The following is a 10,551-nucleotide window of genomic DNA, read 5'->3' as shown; positions in this document are numbered from 1 at the left end:
CTGTACCTGCTGCCTCTAGTTCAAGCCATATACGACAATGACTCTGCTTATCACAGCTACGCAGACGACACTCAGATTTACTTAGCTCTTGAGATTCACTCTATCAATTCTTAAAACAAAGCTGGATGCAATTACTTCAAATAAATAAAGACAGAAATCAATGCTCTCCCTGTGGACTCGCAGTCTTTGTACTTCTGTGGAAGCCCAATTTGAGTAAAGATTGCTGTTGTATTTCAACCGATCCTGTAGTTTCTTTCTCCAGATTTGTGCATCAGGAGTACATTTATGTCTGGCTGCTTCTCTGCAGCTATCTCCTGAACATGTGGGCTGCAGGTAAAAGGCAAGGATCCATGGGACGTTTGTGTTTCCTCTGCACAGAATATTGCAGCGAACACTTTTCATTCATACTCACAGGTGTGCGGGACAAGAAGTCAGCATTTGTATTGTTTTTTTCTTGGCTGGTATTCCAGAATTATGTTGAAGTGAGCCAGCTCAGGCACCCTGCGGTGTCTGGTGGGGTTAGTTTAGCTGCGCTCAGTACATATGAAACAGGCCTCCGTCCTCAAACTATTTGCCAGCAATTTCACAGCACTCACAAACAGCTCTTCAGTCCAAGCACCAAAGAAACTCGGATGTCTTGCTTGGCAAACATTTTACATTCTATTACATGTGAAAAACAATAAAAACAGGTCGGTAGCTGGACGAAGCTTCACAACTGTAAGTTAAAACTGCGTTAACATAGTCGTCTACTGCTCTCACACCCCGTGTTTATCGTGTTTCTTGAAGTTGGAAAGTCTTGCACTGCAAATGAATATCTAATCTCCGTTGTACATCACAATCGTTTTACCATTCAAACTTTAGACGGCATCAGTAGTGTAGAATAACGCTCCCTTTAGCGAAACAGACGAGCTGCACCGAGCACATACTTTCATGACTCGTCTTGCGAATCGCAGTAAAAAGCCACAGCCAGCTTACTCTGCTATCTGCTAGTGCAACACGGGTGTAACTTTAACCAAGATAACTCCTTATTATAGTAAATTATTAAACAATTGGCAGGTTTTATTTTAGAGGTAACACATGCTTGAATCTCATCGTCTGCCTTAAATATATTTTTTTCTTGACGTTTGGGATCTATTTGCTGTGGTTGTGTGTTGAGCGTCCTTTGAAGCACCACAGCAACAACGATGATGTAAAGCAGTTAAAAAGCAAAAGAGTGCAGAGCTAAATGTGTGGCAGTATACATGTCCTACTTCAAGGCAAAGAGTTCTTAAGAAGGGTAAAGCACGAAAGCGAAAGAAGTTGGTTTTCTAAAAGATTATAATGAAAAGTGTACTTGTTTTATAGCTAAAGGTGAAGACCAGAGATGCATAGAGATGAAGGTGAAACCACTCAAACCGAAAAAAAAGGAGACGCTCATGCTACTTTCTATTCCTTTTATTATTTCAGTACAGCTGCACTGAGTGCTCATTTAAATAAAACAACAGCAGTATTGTTGCATTAACAGGACAAAACCTACAATGAAACTGGGACTGTTTTCATGAGCAGGAAAAACATTCAATGTTTGGTAATGTTATTATTCCCTTTCATGCTCATTAACCTTTGTTTATTGCAAATTAAAGAAGGGTGTAAAGCAGTGTTATGGTGCATTAACTGACAGGAGGGTTAAGTGAATCCCTTTAGAAGAACATTCGGAGGTGCTTTGTGAATAATGTCATATTATTAAGTAAAGATTCAGTGCAGCTAAGACAACAGTTTCAGCTCCCTGGGGTTTACCTCCACAATGCTGCGCTGTACTCCAGGAAATAAACAAGTGGCAGTTCTTTTTTTTTTAACTCTACTAAAGCTTCTACATGTTTTTATGATGTCATCCGTGAGGCTTGAGCTGGCAACCAGAGTGCATCAATTCACCTGCAGCTCATGTTTCATGATGATAGAAAATGTGACCAGCTCCAAAAAGTGTGATGATGCACAGCAAATTGGTCCACTTGGTGTTTTTTTTTTTGTCATTCGCCTTGCTGCTCCGCCAGTCGCCACCATACTGCGAGGCCCGTGCTGTATTGCTGGGCTCGCTGGAGGGAAGAGAGGCACGTGGAGAACCAGAACCAGGACTGTGCGTGGAGGACTGTCAAGACCACCAAAATCCACACAAAAATAAGTTCCTCGTAGTAGCTTTAACGTCATTGTTTGCGCTCTGCTCTTGCCGTGTTGCTTACCTCGATCATGAAATATGATCAGCAGTCATGGAGACCACATGTGTCATTTAAGGTCAAGCTGAAATACAACATAAAAATGTTCGTTCAAGCTCAAAACATTTTACAATTCAAAGGGACAGTGAGATACTTCAAACTGCTGAAACGGCATATAGGACAGCTCCAACTCCTTCCCACCTCACTGTTTTGATGAGTCTCTCTAGACGGTACATTCGAGATTGGCCCTGCGCTGCAAGGACATTTATCGCTGATATAAATGAATATGGACTCAAAAGTTGAATTCAAGGACACAAAAGGAGAGCTTTTCAAAACTATCAATCCCTTTTTTTTTCGATGCCCATTGTCCGATTTTGAAAATCCTTTTGCTTTGTAATCAGTTGCAAACATGGGCAAGTTCACATTTGTGTCATTGTTATTTGCTTCCAAAGCAATACAGTGAATTTGTACATAACGGTTGAATAACTATAAATTGGCAATGGATCATGTTGTGCTTTTACAATAACCTCACATAACGACTTCACTGCTGTAGCAATACTAAAGCTTCACTCCACACACACACACACACACACACAGACACACACACACACACACACACGCGCCTTATCCAGAAAAAAGTCCTGCACCTTTTTTAAGTCTGCTCACATATACAGCAGGTACTGAGAGGGCCTTTCCAAAACTTTTCCTACAGCACTTATACGTGTGGATAACACTGCACTTTGTCTGCCCTCACATCCGTCACACTGTGAGAGATTAACTCCCGTCCTCAGAACTAGAGCTGTTCCAATACCAGTATTGGAAATGCCTCCGATACAGCCTGAAATGCTGGATTGGGTGTTGGCGAGTTCACGAGTCTATGCACCGATCCGCTATCACATAATCACGTTGTTGTTTTTCCTGTGTAGCGTCAAGAGCTGACACATGACATGTCACTCTCTACCCGATCCACACATCCTGCCTGATCAGTACTGCACATGTACAAACTCTTTCATGGACCTTGTTTTTTCCCGTGATTACGCTACATCGTGGACAACGAGTTTGAGTCGAAATTAGAAGGACGACGGCTAGTTAACGTTAGCTGTTAGCAGCCGGTGGGCAGCACAGTCATGCTTGTTTATAAGAGACGTAAACATTCCACACTGCTTGAAGTCCCCAGGCGGCCGAGAGAACTTCATTGAAGATGAACTCCGAAGTTCTTTTGTATTCTGTGGAAATGGATGCAATTCCACTGGGTAATAGAGCAGAATGTCATACAATTCTTGTTTGATGAGTGCAGGTATCCCAGACACTGCCCCTAAATTACAAGCCTCTGCTATGTGTGATAGTTTGTCATGCAGCAAGTTTTCAGAAAATATGACATTTGTAGGGCAGCATCATGACTTTCATGCTGTGCCTTTCTGTACTTTTGTTCACACAGAACCTGCATCACAGGACTCCAACACAAACATGAATCTCTGCAAATACCCAATTGATTCAAGTCACATTAATATTATATTAACAAAGCGATCACGCCTTCAAAAAACCTTGTTTTGTTGACCACTTGCTGCTAGATGGCAATTAACCTCTCATAGGATCTCTTGGCTGATATAAATGCTGCTAAACTGCCAGCTGTGCCTGAGCTGAAGCTCATTTTTTCAGCAGAGAATATTATCCCCAGGGGATTCAAATAATCTTTCCCTTTTAAAATGATACAAACCACTGAGAATAAGCAACCTTGCCGAGCCTCGTGCACAGTGGTGCCGCAGAGCGCCCTGCGGTGATGAAATACCTTCCCTTTGTTCTTGCCGTCGTCCTGTAATGCCAAGGATATCAAGATATCTCGCTTTTTCATTAAGTTTCTTCCTATTCAGAGATTATAGGCTCACCGTATCAGTGTGATATCAGCACTTGACAGCATTAAGTAATTCCACCCACTCTATGTGGAAAACCTGACATTACACGACTAAACTATGTGGCACACCGCAGGCTGCAATTTTGTAGATCAATTTGAAAGAGATACCAGCGTACAGACACATTTTTTTATTTTTTTTGAAGAAAAAAAGTTTGACAGCGATGAGTTTCAGAATTGCTTTTACAGTCAAATGTGTCATCTCTATTTGTGACAAACACCCAGTCGTTTGTCTGGGAGAAAATCAGATCGAGAGTCAACGTGACTGTGTATCTACACAATCCTTCTTCAAACAATCCACTGGAGTTAGTCACGAACTCAAAAATATACGAGTGCTGTAAAAGCTAAATGGATAGTCAAAGAAACATCTTCAAAAGTCTGGAGGAGCAGTTAGGAGATGATTGCTCAGACAGAAGAACGCGGAACAAGAACAACCCTGGGAGTTAAAGCAATGTTTTGCTGCTTTGAGACTGCACTAATGTTTTCTTTGAGAACAAACAAAAGCATCCTGGATGCTTCTTCCCCTCCACTGAATCCATACAACTACTGAACAAACCCACTTCATCAAAAATGTCCAGGCGGTGATACATAATGGCTGCTGTGAGTCAGTCAAGCGAGATGATCTTAGTGCTGCTTCTTTGCCAGCACATCAGTCACTGCTGGACATTTCAAGGAACTGAACTGGACCCAAAGACCGACAGAAGAAAAACTTAAAGGGCGATAAAACCAAGGAGTTTTCACACCACCAGCTCCTCAGCTACAGCCATTATACAGCACCATCAAATTCATTTCAGAGTGACATTTAGAGGCTCTTCCTGTCGGTGTTTGAAGGACAGAAACACACATACATGTTATCACTTAATTAGCAACTTAGACTTTTCTTTTGGATGGATGCAGAAATATAGGAAGGGTTCACAAATTACAAGTCCGTCTTACAACAATGTTTACTGGCCCATATGTAGACAAGGATGGTGGACACAACCCGCAAAGATGTTTTATGAAGTTAATATGAAGCTTTAGCCATTTAACTTAATTACACACAAGTGGGGCTCTTACAAAGTTACGGCTTTTTGGTGCAAAATTTGGGGGAGGAAGAGTAACACAAAGACACACACATTTGTATAACTAGAAACTTCACATAAACGTTGTAATAGATTTTTGCACGGAAGGAGGACTTCGTTTTTTGTTAGATTGGGAACACATTAGGAGGGGATCTCTTAATAGGAGGAATGATTGCGGCGAGCTAAAACGATGAACATTTGGAAACCTGACTATGATTTCGGGTTTTAACACTGACTGGTAACTATCCCTCAACAAGGATGAAAATTTGAATCACTTGAATCACTGAAGTGGTTGAATTGGTTCACTTCTACACTGCCGGTGTTGTCGCTGATGCAGGACTCTGAACACCTCGCACCTCCAAAATCACACGTGATGATAAAGCGTTTGGTGCGGTAGAAACTCTGTATTTTGTGTACAAATTTAAACCTGTAGTGCCATGAAGTAAAGTTACAGAAATCAGCAACAGGTTTCAATTGAGCAAGCGTAGGTAACACTATTACTGCTAATTACTTTGAGCCTCTTTCTTCAGGTTCTTATTCATGCTCTCCCTCTTCTTGTGTATGATTTGCTGGAGAAAAGACAACAAGAACAAAAGCCAAGCGCCGACCAAAGGCCATTGAACAGCAGGTCACCTCTCTCCTCGCCAACCATGGTGTCAGCTAATTGCTGATGACATTTTGCCCGTGTTGTTTAAACCACGACTATTCTACTGCAGCGCTTTCTTTTGTTTGTTCACATAAAGGGGACATGGTTTAGAAATGCCATCCTCTCTGCCGTCCGCTGAGCGTTTCGATATTTAACGACATCGCCTAATTATCACACAGTTTGCTTGGACAGTGCTCGGCAGTTTCCTGAAATCCTGCAAATATTTCTGATCCCCGTGCACGGAGGGGGGAAGTCAACACCTGCAGATCTAGCTGCCACCGGGCCAAACAGACTTTCAACTGTCAGGAGGAATCCCCAAAACCTAATTAGTCGTAACTTTAGCACAAACATGAGAGACACATCAGGAGCCTGAGTGCTGTGATCCCTCCAATCCTGATTTGTTTTGTCACAGCTCTCATAATGGAGCAGGAATCTGCTACACATTTATTTGAGATACTCTTTGATTTTAAACATCTGCTGCTCAAAGTTGCATTAGTTATTAACCAAGATTGAATTATTTCCAAGCTAGAAAACATTGATTGCCATCTTTGTCATTTCTGTCGGTTTCATGTGATGCAGAGGCTGCCTGTGTCCCCGCATAATTAAAATATTCTAACACCTCTGTCTCCGACTGATTTCCATCCACGCCAGCTCTCTGATGATGGACAGCTGCCATCAGAGGACATGAGAGTTGTTTCAAAACAAATGAAGCCATTTATTTGCGCTAAGCACTTCTGAACACAACCTCTTATTGATTGAGACAAACCACATGGCTGATGGATTTTGTGCTGTTTATTCGGGTTTCAATGACACGGACAAAAGGGTCACTTCTGCGAGTGATTGATCACCGTTCACAGAGGGCTACACCCCGTCTTCTGTTGCTTCAATGCAACGGGATTCGATTGATGGCTGTGAAGTAGATTTCGATGTGCTTTCAGTGGCTCTCAGATTTATTTTCTTTGATTGCATCTCTACAGATTTATTTATTGTGAAAAGCACACAAACAGGGAGTACCTAATCGCTACTACTGTTCTGAGGCTCAACAATCCTGAACCCAAACAAGATCAGAACCGTCCCTCAGTGAGACGCCCGCATCACTGCAGCCTCGGACTGGGAAGTAGGATGATGGCACTGGAGACAAGGAGTCTCATAACGTCTCATGCTCAGTGAGCAAAAGAGTTGAGATGAGCTAATACGGTCAGTCTGCATATTCATTTCATCCAATCAATATAGAAACTCCCCAGTGTTGTCACAAAAATGCCAAATTTGGTTCCGCAAATTCAAGTGCTCTGACTGAGATTTGCAACCTGTCGCTAACGTCCCACATTTCAGCGTTAGTTGCCTCGTTTAATGGCCTCGAGAGACAATTAACAGTGACAAATATTGATTGGAATGTCCTGCGGCGTATTATGTCCGACAGAGATGGGAATATTTAATTTGGTGATATTCTGCTTCAAGCTAAACTGTGTGAGTGTTTAATTTTCACACAAGCTGATGAGACCGCATGCACAGAATAATGTGTGAAGCATTTATGAGTCGTCCGGTCTTTTCAATCAAGCATTCTCCCCAACGAGCTGAGCGAGAAAAACAGAGAAGAAAATGTTCTCTAAAAGCACTTTTGTTTGAGTGCAGCAATGATATTGGTCCCCATATACATTTACAGTATACAAAGTGGTAAATAAAGTTATATACAAATGAGCAATACATGAAAAATTTTCAGGTCATGAAACTAATTTCCTTCAAAACAAAAACAAGGGAGTAAATGCACAGGTTAGCTGTTAGTGCCAACATGTTAAAGCACATCTCTCTGGAATGAGATGGACCTCTAGTACTGTACATTTCACTGAACAAATGTTCTATCCGAATATTACCAGAGCCAAAATATAAATATAAATATGATATCATATTTTGTATTTCCTTTTTTGGAGTTGCATTCCAAATATCTTTCTTTTAATTGAATTTCAATAATTTGTTTTGCTGCAAATTAACATGCGCTTCCATCTAATAGTGTAAATATTAGGAGTTGGTCCATCGATATATAACCCTCGTGGTATTAAATTATTGCAGAAGAAGAGGGTGCAACAAGATGACGTAATTGAAAGAGCGCCAGTCAAAACTTCAAACGGTGGAAAACATGATGGAAATGTGGCATTTATATTTGTGTCACGTGTTAATTTGAGAGATATTTTTGTCCCTTGAGTTACGTTTAAGTCCCATGACTCAAACCTTCCACGTCATTTAAGAGTAAAAAGTCTTTGCAATATTACATGTTCCATTGTTGTTAAATTTTATTTCCAACAGGTTTTCATGCAAACATTTTTAAATATGCATAAAAACATGTGAATGGAAGGACAGATTTAAATGCAATGTTCTGTTCAAGTGCCCTAGTTATCCGTGACAGTGAGTCAGCAATGCACAACACCATGTCCCTAAAACTGAAGCAGCTAAATGGAATACAGCCATCATATGAATTATTTACACTTGTGCTTTTCCTACTGTGACACATTAACATGTCTGTTGTGAAAAAGGCCTGTTGAATATAGAACAGATGACTGTCTTAGGTGAACCTGCTTGTTTTGTTATCTTGCAGGTAATTGGTCGGCGGTTTTATGAAACTGGGAAACACCTGGGCATCACAATTCCCATAGAAAGACTCTTTTCATGCACTGCGTTTGCTTTCTTTATCTTTTCCTGTGTCCTGCAAGCCGTTCATGAAAGCAGCAATTTGGTTAGAAGAAAGAAAAACTAAAAAACAACTCATCTTTTTACCCAAACTTAATTGGGTTTGGCTGTGTCGGAGACAAATTGATGGTCTTGTTAGCTGTTGAAGGGAGGAGATAATTCGTAATTTAGCGGTCGACCCATCACACACTCTTTCATCTACAATGACAAAAACAAGTAGTTGCTCCATCATGTTCTTCTGTGTTGTTTATTGTTTGGCCTTGATCTTATTTTACATTATTTTAATCTAGCAGTTGATGCTGTGTGAACGACTCAGATAATCATTGGTTGTTCACTAGTTGTGGAAAAATACAGTATTTCTTATCATGTTCTTTAATTGTATCGCTAGTTTTGGACAAAATTGGCATTTCATTACAGAAAGCTGGCTGAGCAACAAGCCTTGAATAACAGACTGGTTGGCTGTCAGCTCCTCCGTTCTGTCCCTGTGAAACAGTCAAATGAGCAGGTTGGCATGCTCCGGTTTACCTCAAGTTAACAGTTAGTCTACATAAGACTAAGAGGTTGTGTCCCAATAACAGATTTCAGGCAGCCAGGACTTTGAACAGGTGGCGTAGAGTATCGGTGCCATAGTACAAAAACCATGAAAGTGTACTTAAAATGGTGAAATATTGTGATTTTTGATTTTCCCCTTCTTTCCTGGGCAGATCTGCTAATCATCTCCCATACAACATGCGGAGCATTGCATCTGAAGTAACCGAGGTATAACTTCGATGGGCAGAGCACCTTTCTGCCTGTATTCTCAGATTCATTTTTAAAGATGTTTGATACTGCAACCCTGTCTCCTATAAAGTAACGTTCCCATGCAGCTAAATGACACTTTCAAAAACATTTTGAGGAGAAACTTTTCTCCCAGTCGATTACAGTCACAGTTCACGCTTTAAGTTCAAACAAAACAGAACAAAATGCGACAAAACCACATCATAGTTCGGCTTAACCTTTTAAAAGGACTAGTTGGTTCACATGGGACACGAACAGCAGCCCTGTGTTTTATGGACCTGACCTTGTAATTATTTATAGATACGTCAAAAGCAAAAGTAAGATTTTGCTCAAAACATATTTGACTGTGCAGTTTGTGGGAGACAGGGCTACCCCCCCCGCCTCATCCAGCGTGCAAGCCTTGAACAGTAATTTAGATTTTGCTCAGGAGCATCGCAGTTCATCAGTCGGACATCTCGGCACACAAGTTCTGTCAGAGCAGGAGGAAGCAGTCCTGCTCTTATGGAGCATTCCAGCCTGAAAGCAGAAGTGCAACCTCAGCTTCCTGCATCTGTTTGAGAAGGTATTTGTAAAAAGTAACTTCATATGTTAGTGTACATCGCAGATGGCTGAACCCAGCAATCACACAGAGAGGTAATGTGCAGCGCAGTGCAAATCCCCAGCACTCAATACAGGCTGTATTATACTATATATAGATTTAGGACTTTTTTTAGACCCCATTGTTCCTTTCCGATCATCCGAAGGTCATGTGCTTGAAGATGTTCCGCGCCTTCACAAACAAAACAGGTGGCAAGCCTGAAGCCAGCACTCTACTAACAAGTGTTTACACCATCAAATGACACTAAACCGGGCTGAGCTTCAGCATCAAATACAGAGTCGTGAGTTTAATTCTTCTCAACAGGCAATTTCATCCGTCTCATGTAAAAAGGGATTATTTGGCATTATTCTCACAAACAGAACAGCAGTGTATAAATGTGGATACCATATGGATCTGCAAAGCACTAAACCATATCTATTATTCAAGCATGAGGGGGAATTTTTAGAGCACTCTGAATTTCTGCCGTATTCATAATTCATATTTAAATCCTTCTTGGTCCCCTCTATACATAATCAGATCTCATTTACTGTCATCCGTGCAGACTCGCCACCTTTATCCTCCAGGAATCTGGTCTCAATTAATGTTCTTATTGAGAATTGGGAGAGGATTTAAGAGAAAAAAAGGTGCTTGGCAGTGACCATGGAAACACGAAGTAGAAGCAATATGTGTGTCCTAACACAGACATTGGCAGA

This window comes from Pholis gunnellus (assembly GCF_910591455.1).
Source record: "Pholis gunnellus genome assembly, chromosome: 17".
NCBI classification, from domain to species: Eukaryota; Metazoa; Chordata; class Actinopteri; order Perciformes; family Pholidae; genus Pholis; species Pholis gunnellus.
This window is presented reverse-complemented; position numbering follows the sequence as displayed.